General features: G+C 39.9%; 1 long non-coding RNA gene across 2 annotated transcripts in view; it reads left to right on the top strand.

The window, feature by feature from the left end:
- The window catches only part of LOC109144212, a 50,628-nt gene extending 38,176 nt beyond the window's left edge, over nt 1-12,452 (top strand). The window contains exons 3-4 of one of the 2 annotated variants that reach the window (XR_002044820.3): nt 7,355-7,419; nt 8,896-12,452. This is a non-coding gene — a long non-coding RNA (uncharacterized LOC109144212). Of the gene's footprint in view, nt 1-7,354; nt 7,420-7,791 lie in introns of both variants that reach the window. The other variant, XR_002044819.3, reaches the window with a different exon arrangement.
- The last annotated feature ends 4,516 nt before the right edge of the window (nt 12,453-16,968 follow it).

Here is a 16,968-nt window from a genome sequence, read left to right as displayed (position 1 = left end):
ATCCACAAGGCCACTGGAGAAAGAAAAGTCATGGGTGACACTTCAGTTAGGTTTGTTCTCCAAACATACCTAAACGAAGGATCTGTGATCCCTCAAATGTAGGAATTGTTCAGCCTCCATGTATAACAGACTTTTCCAAGGGTTTGAAGGTTGCTATTGAGCAGGTCCTGTTACCTGTATTTATTTTCTCTGATGGGAAGAGTGAGGCAGGCACCCAAGTAGCACTAGCATTAGGTTGGGAAAGGCACAGGAGAATATTGAGAAGCAAAGCCACAATTTTCTTCAGCATTTTGCTGCCTCCCTTCATTGCATGTCTGGTAGAAGTAAACAAGGTCAGATACATTTATATTGAAAGCAGTTCTGGCAAATTTGGAATCTCTCAACTGCAGATGGAGAGATGATGCTTCATGATGCTTCACATTTCTGGTCTACTGCATATTCAGGGCTCTCTCTGCCTTCAGTCTCAGTGCTGCTTTGGCTCTCAGATCATTAGCTTCATTTTGTTCAGCCTTCAGCAATGTGGCTCCCAGATGTGTTTTCCGGTATTTCGTTTATAACTGTGAGGAATCTACACCATCCAGTCACCCCTGTGCCTGCCTTTTTTTTTTCTTGGCATTGAAATTCTCTGAACAGGACATTCCTATTAACATCAACAGTCAAAAAATGAAATAAAACTAAAAACCCTGTCAGGTTTTCATTCCCACCAGGAAGCTCTTTAAGGTAGAACTTCAACTCACACCCTTCTGTAGAAATATTTGCCGGTACAGTTATGGGGTTTTTCTGCTCGCCACTATGCTGTAAGAGTTTTCAGCTGACATCTTACATCCATATGCAGTGTGCCTTTTCAGTCTCCAGCTTTGTGAGTATCAGTATCAGTGTTGTAGCTGTGATAGTTTTGGAATGTAAATGGTTTATTTTACTACACCAGCTTATAAAGATGAGAGAAAAAATGAGCTGGGGAAAGGCTTGGATGCCTGAAAACTTGTCTGCTTTCTCCAGCTATACAGACTTGAAAGATATTATCTGCCTTACAAATCTTGCCTTCCTTTGTAAGCATGTGGTCAGATAATTATTTTCAACTATTGCTTGGATAAATAGTCTCTAAAGAATTTGGGCACACAAAGTAGCCCTTACTAAATTATCTAAAGATGGTTTCTTAAATGAAGTGATTTTCTTCTCAGACACACAGAAATGCTTTTTTGCCAAAGGTATTTCTAGATAATTTTAAAGCACACGGAATGATTTGCTCTTATGAATTTTCATACGCACAGTAAAAAGTGCGGGCACTTGTTTTTGTCCAAGTCATTTTAAAAAGGTGTCACTATGTCTGGCTTCAAAGTGTCTGATAAACGTAGATCAGAAAGGCAATGAATTTGAAATATTAAATTATGCATGTCAGAGTGCTGGGGAAAATTAAAAAGGGAGGCTGACTAAAAGATCAGAAAAACACATAGGTCAAGCAGAACTGTGGGAGTTTGAGTTACTTTCTTTTAGAAATTGATTTTGTTTCACAGGATCTTCCTATACCTCCTGCTGCAATGAGAAAATAGCTTCAGCATACTTTGCTTTTGCAGGCTTTGCATTTGTAAACTCACCAGCTGGATCCTGGAGGAAGATCATGAACTCTGCAGAAAGCAGCTAGTCTCATCTCGCCTGTGCATAGTTTTAATTGCAGTATCTAACAATTGGTTTGTACTTGAAAGAGTAGGGTGTACCATCTCTTCCAAAAGTATTGTTGTTAATGATAACTGTGCATTTCTTGTACCACAGGATTTGAACCCTGATTATGCCTCAGCATCTCCATCTTTTGGGACAGTGTGCTCCTCATTTTAATCCACTGCTCTCTGGAGAAGCTTGGCAGGAGAAGTTCTGCCTTCTGGCTAAACTTGCCTCTTTCCTGCAGCATCCTTGCTGAGGTGGTTAGTCCTCAACATTTCCTTCACTCTTGGCTCTCACTGGAAAAAAATCTTTCTCCAAGCGCCCTGCCATGTCTCACACTCTCTCTCTTTTAACTGAAATGGTTGTCAAGATGCTGTCAAATATGAGACCAGGTTATATTTAATTTTTTACCTTTGAAAAAGGGTGTTTTTTCTGTTTTACTTCTGGCTTTACCATTGTGTTTCTAGTTTTCTTGACCTCTAAGTCAAGAAATGACATCCTTGCTTATATCAGACAACAGGACTAGGGAAGGGATCGTCACCCTATACTGGGCTCTGATGAGGCTATCTCAAATCCTATGTTCAGTTTTGGGCCCTTCACTACAAAAAAAATGTTGAGGTGCTGGAGTGTGTCCAGAGAAGAGCCATGGAGCTGGTGAAGAGTCTGGAGCACATGTCTTCTGAGAAGCAGCTGAGTGAGCTGGCTTTATTTAGCCTGGAGAAAAGGTGAGTCAAGGGTGGCTTAATCTCTCTCTACAACTGCCTGAAAGGAGGGTGTAGACAAGTGAGGGTCAGTCTCTTCTCCCAGGTAGCAAGTGACAGAACCAGAGGAAATGGTTTCAAATTGTGCCAGGGGAGATTTAGATTGGATACTGGGAAAAAAATTTCTTCATGCAAAGGGTGGTCAGGGATTGAAATAGGCTGCCCAGGGAAATGATGGAGTCTCCATCTCTGGAAGTGTTCAAAAGGCATGTGGATATGGTACTTGGGGACAAGGTTTAGTGGTGAACATAGTTGGGCTCCATGATCTTAGATGTCTTTTCCAGCCTTAATGATTCTGTGATTCTATGGTTAGTCTGCTCTAGCCCAGACCAGGCCATAAATAAGCAAATCACCTGTCAGTGCTGGTTTGTCGCCTCCCCATCTTTTTGCAGCTATCACAACATATTTATTAAGCATTTCAAGGCTCTGGCTGATGACTCCTCCATAGATAACTCAATACTTAATCCTATCCTTTATTTTCTAGCCTGTTTCTGATCTAGCAGCAATTCTCTGCCTTTCTCCTCATAACTTTTGTATGTCTCCCTGAAGAGACATTTCAGATTCACTCTCCAATGCTTGCCAGGGCAGGACCCCCACCACCTTCAGGAGGATAACCTTTTAGGTCCACCAGTATGACCACTGATATGAAGTGCAGTCTTCAAAAAGGCTGGAAATTCAACCCTTGGAGTTGCAGACTTGCCTAGAGGTCAGCTGAAAAATATATACAAAAACTTGCTTAAAAAAAAAAGCTGACAAAACTTCAGTCTGTAATTAAGAAACAATGCTGCATGAAGTACTGTGTTTCACCAAGAAATACTGGACCCCAATTCTGAAGCATTTAATGATTTCAAAGTCTGGGATATGCCATGGAAGAGCCTCATGATGTTTCTAGTTCTATAGCCTTAAGTCATTATTCTGTCATATGAGTGATATTAACCAGACTGACTTAATCTTTGAGGCAACACAACAGCCACTCTGGAACTAAGCATTTTCATTCTCATTTTGTTTATGTTTTGTGTGTGTGAAATGGCTGAACTATGGTGGGAAAGGAAAAGAAAAGAGGGATTTTTGTTTGGTTTTCTTTGACCAGCTTCTAGTTCAGCTTCCAAGTGTTGTTAATATCTAATGTACTCTCCAAGGCCTTCTGTGTATTATAATCTCTAATCATCTGTGCTACAGTTTTCACAGAAGTGCTAAAACCATTTTACCACCACTTCCCTGGCAAGACTGTTCAGAGACTCTTTCAAAGAATGAAACTTTTCATGAACTACAAATCCAAGACATTTGTGAGGCCTTTAAAATCTTGGCATTTAAATGACTGTGTTAAGTCCAAAAGTAATTTTCGGATCTGCAGTATATAAAACCAGTCCTCTAGCTCCTTGTAAATATCAGAACAGAAAGAGGACTGTGAAAATTCAATTGTCTGTATCATAATTAATGGAAGAAAGTGCATTGATATTAGGGGCTATTAAACAGGTTTACGAAGGAGTAAAGATGTCCACATTTAAGTTTTTTTCTTCCAAAATTGTAGGCAAAATTAAAAATTGGTCTTTCTTACAAAAAATGTGTATGTTTGTGGATATTCTTTTAAAAATAAAAATATCAACTCTAAAATAAAAAATACTTTAGTTCAGGACTAATGTAACACCACATATTATTTTTTACCTGTTTTCTATACCAAAATTTTAAAGTTCACAATCTGCAAAGGAGAAAAGTGGAGGAAAGGAAGGTATGAAGCTTGTTGAAGTGAAATAGTGCAAAATGGAAATTTCACAGATTTTTTTTTCTTATTTCCTCATGAGGAAGACCAGTACAATCAGACCTTAAGGAAAAAAACATAAATGTATCTGTTGGGGGCTTTTGTATGCTGGTTTGTTTTATTTTGTTTTGTTTTATTTTAATCTTTTAAAGAACCAGCCTTAATTATCAGGTTAGATCTTGATCTGGAGCTTTCGTTGTTTTTCAACTGACTCCCTTTCCCCCACCTTTCTTTTAAATATGAAAAATAGAGATGGAATAAATTTCTGCTTTCCCTTGACAGTAAGAGAAGTCTTGACTAATATAACTCTACCCAGGGAAAATGAGTGTATATGACAGCAGGGCTAAGGCATACCTGTTTTTATTAGGCAGAAATATGGCATGGGAAGAATGCATGCAAGCAAAGTCCAGCACAAGGCTGTCACTCCAGCTTTGGGTGGAGCAAACATACTTTTACCTTAGTGAATTTAGAAAAATATCAACAAAGCCTTTGCTTTTCAAATCCCATGAATATATCTCAATCTGGGGCACTGTGTAAATGCCAGAGAAATCTCATTCTTGACATTTGATTGATGCCAGATAAGAGGTCTGTGCCCCTTCTTTACCAAGGTTTCTGTGAGAATCAGACAGATTGATCTCAATCATACTCATGCAGGCAGTGAAGTTAATGCTAAAATAACAGTAAGTCCCCAGGGGAAGAGGGAAGTTTCTGAATGCTTATGAATTAATTTGGGGGTCTGGACTTGGCAGGTGTGAAGAGTTTGACAGCTAATGGCTTTGGGAATTCATTCTGAGACGGTTTCTAAATCTTGTGCTGTATTCACATGCTGTGACAATAAATCATTACATATATATTTAGCACCTGTTGTGTGCACACACAACATATTTTTTCCCCTAACACTGCAGGTATGGGGAGCACTTGTGTGGTTATACTTTGCACTTTACTGAGGGGAGGAGAGGAGCTCAGTGAATTTGCTCTTGCTCAGGAGCCTGTGGCAGAGCAGGAGTCTGAGCCCAGTTCCCACACCCCAATTTGGTGGTGTAGTCACAAGTGTAGTGCACTCACTCCTCTGTAGATATTTTCCATGCCTTGCACGTACAGTGGGAGTTAGTCTGAAAGTCTGAATGTTGTAGTTATGCAAGGCAAGATCATCGAGAAAGGAGTATTTTTGCCTGCACCTGGTTTGATGGATATGGCTTCATGACTCTCAGACTGCTGTACAGGTGTCAGCAGACAGCTCAAAGTGCATCAATTTGGAGGCCCGCACACCTGCTCACTTGACAACTGCCTCAGAGATCCAGTGAGTCTTGGCAGTTTTTCTTTGCTCTTCTTCCACAGACGAGAGGTGTGAGAGACCTGACAGTAAAGAATGAAGCAGCCTTTTTCCTTGGCAGTGAAATGTGAGCAGTTGTGTTAATTTACAGATGTTAAAATCCCTTGCTGTTAATTTTGTTTGGGAAGAAAATTATGAAAGATCCTGTGTTTCCTAGAGGCCATAAACCACATTGCCAGAGAAGAAAGTTGTCCAAAGCAGACAATGATAATAATAATTTAGATACTGATATCAATTTTTATCTGTCTTGTGCTTTGCAGGCTTCTGTCTGAGAAAGTTTCTGAAATCTAACAAGATTTCAGAAGAGCAATAGCAATTTAAATTGTGAAGTAGTATCATGACAGCTCTAGAGGCAGCTCTTACTCCTATCAAAAACACGGCAGGATATTAATCATTCTTTCAAACTAGAGCTGAGTACTTCAGACCACTGGTATTAACCTCCAAAGGGTGAATGATGACAGTTGTTTTCTCAGTTTCCATTCCTCATCTCCACTGCAGCCCTCTCTCCTCTAAAACACCATATTAGAGAGGTCAGTTGTAAACATGTCACAAGCTTATCATAACACCACATTACATCATTACACGTGACATTTCAGAGCATGAGCACATCTCAATGTACCATACAAGAATCTCATGAGACCCATAGAGGCTTTACCTTGCTAATTTCTCTTGTTTTTATGGATTTTTTTCAGCAGCCTGAAATAGTAGATCGCTTTGGTGAAATACATGCCTGAAATATTTTGGATTTTAATTAGCCCCAGATCTTTGTCTGTATGCAGCATTTGTAGTTTTCTACTGGGGCACCTTTCCGTGGGAAGAAGCACCTGTTGGGTCCGTGTGTGGAACCCAGAATGAGCGCAACCCACCAATGGGCAGAGGCCTTTCTAACTACTGTCTGTCCACAAAACTGAAGACGAAGACTTTGAGTGCCTATGTTATGTTTTTGTATCTGTCTAAAGTAGAGGCTACGTGATCCCTCACAAGGAGGTTTGAGCATACTCTGAGCTAACTGGAAGCCATCTGACAAACCAGCATGGCACCAGGACTAAACTAGCATGTCCTGCTCTCAGCTGAGATTTATTTGCTTGGGCTTGGTGCCCTGCTAACCACAGCTGTGGGTTTCTTGTCAGCTTAGAACTACAAGCAGAACAAGCTCAAGTCTCTCTAGCTGTAGGGTTTTAGTGCTTATGAACAGTGCCAGCACTAGAAATTTGAATGTTTCTACTTTCTGTCCTCAAAACAAACCACAAGGTGAGTTGCATGCCTTCCCGTTTACAGCCCCTCCATCAGGAAGCCCAGAGTGTCTTTTAGTCTTTGTAATCTTTGTGTTGTTCTAAGAAAGTCATCCTTTATGCCATTAAGTATTCTTTTCCTTTGCAATCCTTTTGTAGTTGAAGAGATAGGGATTTTTCTAGCTCATTAAAAAGAAAAGCAAACAAACAACAGAACTATAGAAGATTAAGAAGGACTAGCTGAGGAGAGACTTGGAAACTCATGAGGAAGAAACAGATGTTTCTTGGAAATGTCTTCAAATTATTTAATCTAGGTCTCTGATCTGGAGGCTGGCTCTGTTTTAAGAATATCTCGTTGGGAATTTTCCCTGTGAAAACATATTGCTGGAAAATGGCTATTTGTTAAAACTAAGCCCTGCATTTAGCAAACTATGAAGGGCCTTGGGCACAACGGTCCTTCTCTGGCTTCTGGTTCAATCCATTCTGAATGAAGCTGGGTGGAAAACTTTAACAATGGTCAGCACTGGCCTACTGTGAGGAGGCTATCACAGCTTTTGGCATACGTCTTCTTCGTTTATCATCTTCGTGCTGTTTGGTTTTGTAGTTACAGGCTCTGTGGGTGATAGATTCATGACATTTGAGAGTATGGGGTTATGCTGCCTGCTGAAGAGTTAAGTGAGTTCTGTTCTCCCCTTTTTCACTTTGCACCTTTTCTTTTCACACTCAGATACCTGCTACTGTTGAAATGGATAAATTTCAAACTTGTAACAGATAAATTTGAGTGACAAACTGGGATGTTTTTCCCAGCAAAATTTGAGATGAGAGCTCAACAGTTCTTTCTTTCCATTCAGAATTGCTCAAGTGTTTGACTAAGCTTCCTAACTTTGAACAAGGTGGGAGTATTGAAAGAATAACCAGTTATGCTTTTTTTTTTCTGATTTTAGCTTGAAGTAGGTATAAGAAGAGCATATGAAAATGGAAATTGGTTCACAAAAATGTTTCCACAAAAAAATCTCTGTTTTCATTTGGTTTTCTTTTTTTTTTCAGATATTTCATTGATGTGCTTTCAAGGCATGCAAGTTTTTCATTTTACATGAACTGCTATCATTTACAGACACCTCTGAAATTGCAAAAAGCACTCCAAAATGTATTGATCTTATTGCTAAGGGGATGTTCAGATAATTTTTCTAGGTCGCAAAAAAAGCAGACAAAAGTTCCTGTTTTCCACTTCTCTGTAAAGTCATGGAATCCCTTGGGTTTGCTTGGGGCAGGATCTAGTCCTGAATCTAGAGGTACAGTATGAGTTGTGTGGTACTTGGGCACCTTTGCACACCAGATCAGTGAGAGAGGGCAACTGATAATGTTAGATGCTGTCCGATACCTCTGTGTTGGTGCCCTCCTTGCTATTTTAGAGGAAATATTCCTGTGGCATATTGGAGGGTAGTGGAACAACCCTCCTTAGCTGTAGAGGGGTAGCTATTTCCCAGAATGAGACAAGTTTGCCTTTGAGCAAATGCACACTGTTTATTATGGGGAGAGCCATTTTATTTGGATAGAGCCATATTATGGGGAGAGCTTGCAGGTTTTGTGCTGGTAGCCAGTATCTCATGCTACTGGAATAGGATGGCATTTGGAAGATCATGTTTTCTGCTTGTAAAGATGGTATAATGACTTTGCAATGAATGTCTCTGAAATTTCTAACACCTGTTTTTGGAATCCTATAGAGAAAATGATGAATGTGTTTTATTGTTCATGCTTCAGGGGAAGAGATGGGGACTCTCATACCAGTAGGGGAAAAGCTTACCAAGGGATGAGAAAATGGTTCCATTGTCTATGAAACAATGAAAATGTGTCTTGTAACAATGCAAGGTTTTCCAGGAAAACCAACAATTACAAAATAACATATTTGCACTTTTCTGCTTCTTCTGGACAGATACCTTACATTTTGAATGTCTTTCATTAAAACTGATGGAAAAGTGATAATAATTTTTTTTTAAATCTAGAGGCAGTTTTCTAAATTCTTTGTTTTCTAGATGATTTTTACATTACTCAGCCATGGGAAATATTTTGATGGGGGGGATGGAGAGAAGGAAAGGAGGCAGTTCCTCATTTTTACTTCTGTGACTTTTGTTTTTGTTCCTGTTGTTGCAGTGGGTCATATGAACGGGCCACTCATTTGTCTCCTTTGAAAGAATTTACCAAACTGTTGACATTTGCTGAATTCGCAATACCCTCTGCTCCACTGTAGTTGCCTCTGCAGCAATGGAAGATGATACAACAAATAATTTATTACTTCAAATGAGTTATAGAATCATAGGTTTGTGTTGAAAGGGACCTTAAAGATTGTCTAGTTCCAACTCCCATCTGAATGAAGGAAGGAAGCAAATAAGCAGCTAGAATTGGCTTTGTTTCTTTATTATTAATTATTTTCTACTGATCAAGAAAACCATTAAGGGGAGCATGACCTGGGTATTAGACAGAGGACAGAATCAGCAACATGTACCAGAGATGAACTGATAACCAAGTTCTTCACAGTCTGCTCAGATGTGATTCCTTCTTCTACACCATTTTTCCTCCCTTTCCTAGTTCGACCATGCTCCCTGGTCAAGACAGAGCTTGGAAAAAAAAAAAAGAAACCCTAAGATTGATTTAGAAATGCGTAAGCCGTAAGGAAAACATTCATTAAAGTGTGGTGCCAGCAGCCTTGTCCCTCCTCACAGTGCTGAGACAGTTGCGGGGCCGGGATCGTGGCCCTTAGCTTTGTCTTGTAATCCTTGCAATCCCATCATGTGTCAATGCTCTCATGATGTGAGTGAAGATAATTAAAAGTGACTGGGTGAGAAAAGTTCCATCTTTGTGGAAAAACTGCAGCACACAAAATTTGGTTTTCTTTGTTCCCCACTGGAACAAAAGAGACATTCAAAATTGCTCCGAGGGGAAAACCCTGAATTAGCCTAATCTGGGTTTGAAAACCCTTAATGAGTTTAAGCCAGGCCTTGAATCTGTGTTTTCTTCACTAAAGAAGGTCCTGATACTCTGTTGGTTTCGGTAGCAGAGGGTGGTCTTGCTCCATCTTAAAGAATGATGATTTCTGGATTTTGCCGCTGTGAATATGCTCCTTTATACAGAAAGAATTTTTATAATTTTTTTTTATCAAGAGATATTTGACCTCTCTCAAGACATTACTCAAGACAGTTTAAATTAATAAAGAACAAAATGCATGCCAAACTTGCTCAATAGTTTCTTTGTGCTGGAAGTAACTGTCAAATGTCTAATAATTGACCAAACCCATATGAAGCACTATGTAACAAGGTCAGGGTAATGGATGTACATGAACTCGGGAGATGTTTTTTCCATCTACCTTCCCCTTTGATCACAGGTGTGTTCTGTCATTCCACTCTAGTAACCAAACAGATTAGCTCCTAAAATGAAAAATGGCTTGAAATTTGATATGTGACCCAGTGTCCAGGCCAAAATGAAAGGAGGAGGGAGAGAAGGAGTTATAAATTATGCTGTCTTCATATTGTGACACTGGCGGCATAATTTTCTACAAAGGAGATAATCTTTCCTCATTATTCAGCTGGCCAATGAGGTGCACAGTTTTTGCCAGAAGCAGGAAAAGTCCCTATAAAGAATGTGTCAAGTTATAGTTTGCCAAATTAAAGAGCAGCAGAAAGAAAAATGTCTGCTATCTTGATATCTGCAATATGGTCGCAGCTGGGTCACCTCTGTAGGCAAAGAATCTGTATTTGTGAATATTGAATGTGGTAAATGAGTTGGCTAAATGACTTTGAGAAGATGTGTTGTCCTGAATTATCTGTTATAAAGTTGTAACTGATCATAGGTTTGTGTTTTATCACATGCATAAAAATAAATATTACAGTATTCTTATCAAATGTGCAGGAGTGATGGGTATGGAGAATGCTGACTGCAATTAATTACGTGAGCTCTGCTACTCTCCACTGGTTGGCTTGGTTGTTGTTGTGGGTTGTTTTTTTTTTCCTGAAGTAGAGATGCCTATGATTAGCCTGCATCTTTTGCTTTCAGAAAAGAAAGGCTCTGAAGTCTATGCTCACTGCTGTGGCTCTTTTAATTGTGAATGTATGCAGTGGTTGATATTAAAGTAAGCAAGCATTGCTGGAAATCTAAAGGAAACTTCTTAAAGCCCAATATTTGTTTCAAGAGCTAAAGTATCCTGGTTGAGATTGTTGTCAAATTAATTTTGAAAACATTTCTAGATGTCATTTGTAATGCTTTTCAAAGTGGAATCTGTTAGGTGGAGTAATTTTGAGATAATGGATAAATGAAAGAAGATCCAGTGTATGAAAAGATGACAAAACACTCTCCTATTTGTCTGTGTTTTGTGGATTGGCATTGGGGGCTAAATTATAGCATGCACTGTAAATCTCAAGGCAAACACTGGGATCAGTGTGATTTACTTAGCTGCAAACTGTCAAACTCTCCCACCTTTATAACAGTACAGGCTTTGCATATTCAAAGAAACCAGCGAGCTGCAATTCACTGTTTGCAGCAAGCAATGGTAAATCAATTTTTCAGCAAGACCAGTACATAAATCAGTGAACAGTATATTCCTTTGAGACTCTCAAAACTGCACAGGAAAGCCACTCTAAATCCAGATTAACTGCGATCCTGATTTATGGTTGAATCAAACAGCCAAAATCTATTTTCAGTGATCTGAAATATTAGATTCATTCAACTTATCTAGGTGACAATCTTATGGCTTTCCACTGGTGCTGTTTATTCATTTTTCTGCATATATATAGGAGCTCAAAGTATGCTTTGCTCTGTGTGTGCATATGTATGTTCTACATTTGTAGAAGGTTACTGACATTTGATTGAAATATGCAATAACCTGCCTGTTACTGTGGAGACGCTGCATGGGTGCTCTTTTCCTTCCCTTCATCCTTTTGCTGTGTTTTGTACTTGTTGTTTACTGTAGTCCATGCTTGAACACTGAAGCTGGAACCCTTACAAAAGAAGCAGGTGACCCAGGTCTTTCAACTGGACTAATGGAACAGCACCATTGCAGTCAGCAAACTTTGTTTCGCCTCATTGGCGTGGCTTTCAATACCACGTGTATTGTTACTGCTACATGCCCTGCCTGGCTGGCTGTCATGACTGACTGGTTCATCATCCTGTGCTTCCTGCTGATCACTTAGTGGAGAGCTGCACTGGAGCTGCATCAGGACTGAAAACAATGTAAACTGGGTGGAGGCAAACTAAAAAGAAAAATACTTTGTGAGCATCTCTCATGAATGAAAATATGCAGGTGGTCAATGGCTGGTTGTAGTCAAAGATGTGGATGTGGTTGTAGAGTTTCAACTGGAGTAAAATTATTTTTACATTAATAATATGAATCTGAGTGAGATTTTAAAGAGGGGAGAAAAATAAGTTAGTCTGCCTTTAGCTGGACAGCTGTAGTGACCTCCCCTACTTTTCAGGGATCAAACCACTGAAAATATAACTTTGGAACACCACATGCTAGATATTCCTAAGTACTATGTTAAATACTCTTATTCACGATTGTTCAGCTCTCAGCTTCTCTGAGCTGCAGAAGTGGGAGATGAGCATGGCCATGTGACTTTCTATCAGCCAGGAGGTGAGCAGGCATCCGTCTTTGCCCTTGGTTGGAAGTAGTGTGCAGTGGAAATGCACTGCAGCAGCCTGGCCCAAGGCACCTCCTCTGCAGGTAATTCATATAGCAGTGGCCTTACTGCTGATGTTTTTCAGGACAGGAGTATCAAGAGGTGATGCTTATCATGCATTGCCTGACAGGAACTGACTGTATACAAACAAAAGCATCTCTGTTAAAGAAAGAATTTAAAAAATCTGAAAGTCAAAAGCAAATATTTGCTCATGGTACACAAAGTTATCAATAACTATATACACATACTGAGGACAAAGGACAGTATAATGGTTTGTTCTTGACAGTAGAAATTCACCTGTTTGGATTATGCATAAAACGAATCAACAATCTAAGGAATTATAGAAGCAGTGTATCTCCAAACTTTGGATAGATAGCTTTTGCCAAGATTGCAAAGGTAAGACTAGCCATAAATTACAGTGCAAGCAGATTTGAGTATATTATATATGAGAAAGTTATTAACTTTTAACTGAACAGGCTTATCTCCTTCCACAGAAGACTAATCAAAACATTTCAAGACTTTTGTGAGCAGAAGAAAAATGTGTTTTTTCTACATACTTCTAGCTAGACTTGTAGTTAGCTTGTCTTTTAATTTATTCCAGAATATTTTTGTTACTATTTAGCAAAAATACATGTTTATGTTTGACCTGGAACTGGTATGTGGCTCTGCTTTATTAACTAGAAATTCTGATTTGGGACTTTGCCACCTTAATACCTGCTTAAGTAGACTTGGGCTGCAGATTGAATTCCCCATCTAAACCCACGGTCTCCATCTCCCAGGGCTGTTCTTTTTTGGAGGTAACCTCTGTACCTGGCATGTCTATACCTTTCTTGATCCTCAAAAACCTAAATATATCTCATCTCTCTGTTCTTTTGTAATTTCTCATTTCCCCAGGTTTTGGTTTATTCTTAGCTGCCAAGGTTTTGCTTTTCCTCAGGAAGGGAAGGGGGAAGCTTTCTGACCCTGCTTTTTAATAGATATAATCACTATTTTTTTCTGAAAAGAAGGGTGCAAGATGGTAAATCCAATTTACTAAGGGATATCACTACAAAGTCTACAGTACAGGCTGACTTCTTTCATCAGGGCCAGACCTTGCTCTAGAGGTTGTCAGTAGGAAGAAAGAGCAGTTGCTCCTGGGTGAGGCACCTAGAAACAGCAGGCTGAGTTTTTTCTTGGTATTTTCAATTTCAGTGTTATCCAACTTAGAGCTGCCTAAGTCTAGGTGAGGCATTCACAAGGCAGTTTGAGTGTCCTTTGTTATCACATCTCAGTTTTGAGGGGATGATTTCTGTCCTGCTGATGTGATGCTGGACACAGGGTTTAATCCCTTTTCATTTTCTTATAAAATGTCTCCTTGCATTCACTTGTACTGTGCACTAAATTCTGGTCTGTGGGGCTGGAGTAAAGACCCAGAAACATTTGACTCTTCCCCTTCATTTCCTTCCATCCTTTTATTTCCTTGCCCTGTTAGAAACTGTCCCTCGTTCCTGGATGAAGGCAGATGGGAAGAAAACGATGGGAAAAGCCTGGAACTAGGCAGAGGTAAAAAAAAATTAGATACCCCTTCCCAGGAGTGAATGAGACTTCAGAGAGTATAAACAGCTTGTGTTTTGAAGATCTCTTCTACCCAAACCTGCTCAGTTGTCACCTGCACAATTTATTGGAAATACCGTTCCTCGTGTTCAAATTAATCTTTGAAATTGCTTTCCTGTGTACTTTTTCTACTTCTGCCATATTCTCTATGACTTGACACCTTGACAATTTGTTTGTTTGTTTGTTTTATTTGGATCTCGCAGAGGGATGGGCTATCTTTGTTGTGAAGCCAAAATGTAAATGTCTGGCTACTACTTTGATTTATCGGCTTAGAGTGCTGGACCAGGGTAGGAGAGGATGCAGTGTATATGCCACATTTATTTTGAACCATCCAAAGAAGTTTTAAAGTATGGATCACAGATATAAGCCAGACATATGTGGAGAAATATGAGTACAGCGGGTTAAGAATTAAGCTCTTGATTTTCTTCTTGACCTACAATTATATTTAGTATTTACCTAGAATCTAAAACCCAGCACTTTTCTGCTGCCTTGTTCTAACATATGTAAAATCTTACACCATGAATGCAAAATTCTTGTTTTATGTGCATTGGACATTGAACTGGCTGCAATACAAATGCCCTATCACTGCCACCTATGAATGAACACCAGCACCATATGCACATGTCAGAGTCACTGTTTGTTCAGACGTGTAGTGGGAGAAATAAGCATGATTAGGCAAACTGGTGCTTTTCAAACTGTTGAGTTGGAAGGTGTCTAACAGGATTAGAAAGCTCATTGAGGAGCTTGGTATAACCTGTGAAAATTTGGGCCAGCCTTGGAAGCTGGCAAGTGTGCCTAGACTATTTACAGTGCTGGGTGTTTAACTTTGTCAGAACAAAGAGGGAGGCAGTCTGAATAAATGTGATGCTCCCTTACTACTGTAACTTGGAAAATAATTTAGGGTTTGCTGTAAAATCTTTCATAGTCCCCTGCTACTGAATGCCAAAATCTTCAAAGGACAGTCTAGTAGGATCATACGAGGTTTTTAAAGGAGCTTAATTATATGATATCCAGATAAACCTCTAGCAGGATTTCCAGGAAGCTTAGGTATCAAATTTCCATTGGAATACATTAGAATAAGAGGGATCTGGATTCATTTTGGAAGAATTTCTTCTTCACTTACTTGATTCTGTGGTATTAGTAAGGGGAGAGTTTGGTAGCCTCATAGTGCTGAATTCTGCACAAATGCAAGAGAAAGGAGTCCTTCTTTGCCAATGCAGTAATCAGAAGAGGCAGGGAATGGGTGAAGGAGGGCACAAAATAGAAAGCAGACTTCCCAGGTAGTGTATGATGCTCCAGTGGAGTCTGGTTCACTTCTCTAATACCATGACCTTGGCTGCTGATGAGTCTACAGTCTCTGCAGGCCCTCTGAAATCTCAGTGCAGCTGTGAGGCAATTATGCCTTTTGAATTTGTTTGCCATGGGTATTTAAGGAAAAAACTTGGGTTGTAAATTGGTTTTTCTTCCTCAGTGCTTAGCTATTCCGTCAGGTGGATTAAAAAAAGCCATTTTCCTTGGTCTGCACCAGGTGAGCAGAGACTGTGGTAAATTGTAGCCACCAGGCTTGTTTTCCTGCTCTCCATGACCATCACCCAGAGGAGGAGCTGCCTGTTGTAGAAGCTGTAATCACAGCAAACCTTGACCACCCTCTCTGAGTACTGAGGAGCTGAATTTGGTGCATTGTCTAAGGCAGACATGCTCATGCCACACAAACGACTACAGCTGTTGGGTGTCAGCTTCCAATTTCAAAGCCTCCAGCCCTCCTGGGGAAGGGCAGGCACTCTCTTGCTTTGGGAGGTTAACAAACTTTACCATTCCCCAGGAGCTCTGGAGGTCAGTCTTTCATCTGGATGCCTTGATGGATCAGACTGCCTCCCCCACCTTTCTCTTCTGTCCCTCTTTTCCTGGGGATTGTAGAAGACCATAAAATGCTTTGATAATTAAGCAGGGAAAATTTCCACAACCCATAAAACATAAAAGGTAATACTAAGCCCAATTTAGCTCTCAAATACCTTTCAAATAACTTGTATTTAATGCATGGTAAAGGTGCTTGGTCAGTGCTCTTGAACAAACAAATCTCAGAGCCTGGTTTATAATGTTGTGTGTCCTGGCTGACTGTAGCCATTCTGAGAGCATTCCTTGGTTCAGGTTTCCATCATAAACTGCAATGTGGGAACCAGCAGAGGTAAAATAAAGAGCTGACCTGAAACTTTGCCCAAACCACAGACTGGACATAAATTGTTCTTTGGAACTTTGAAATAAGTTTTGCTTGTTTATATAATCCTTCTCAGTCAAGACTGCAAGAAATTTGGTAAAGACTGGCACTTGCAGCAGACACAGAGAGAAATTTGTGAGTCTGGAAAAAATTGGAGAATAGCCTGAACAGTGTTTGAAAATGACAGATGGCGTTTAGTAGTAATTATGTCAGATGAGTTTGGTTAGAAATTACAAGAAAGCATTCACAAAAGTCAGTGGCACCTGCTGGGCTCTTCAAAACTTTCAATGCAGGACAAATTAATGGAAACTGAGCATGGACTACAAATTTAAACCATTGTGTTTCACATACCTCTGCCATGGGTGGAAATGGCCATCCTGAGACCCTGTTTTATGGCTGGCCTATAATTGAATTGCAAACTGCTCTTAATATTTTGGGCCCAGTATGTGTTATGGGTAAGGTAATGTGTTCGGCCTGTTCAGCTTTACACTGGCCCATGCTTGGAATGTAGTCACATACCTGCACAGCAAGGAGCACCCACCAGCATCTGGGTCAATGTACGAAAGAGCCCAGAAGAAGCCATAGAAGACCTTGAGAGGTAGAAGCAGCCTCACGCATTTGGCCGTCTCCTTTCATACTCTGAGTGGTGGAAAAAACACCAGCGTGTCTAGAACCGTTGTTTTGCAACTCCCGCAGACAGTCTTTGAAGTCAGGAGGAAATTTGCTTTCCAATGGGAATACCACTGATGG

This window comes from Corvus cornix, chromosome 2 (genome assembly GCF_000738735.6).
Source record: "Corvus cornix cornix isolate S_Up_H32 chromosome 2, ASM73873v5, whole genome shotgun sequence".
NCBI classification, from domain to species: Eukaryota; Metazoa; Chordata; class Aves; order Passeriformes; family Corvidae; genus Corvus; species Corvus cornix.
The sequence above is the reverse complement of the archived record's forward strand: the minus strand, read 5'-3'. Positions and strand labels throughout refer to the sequence as shown.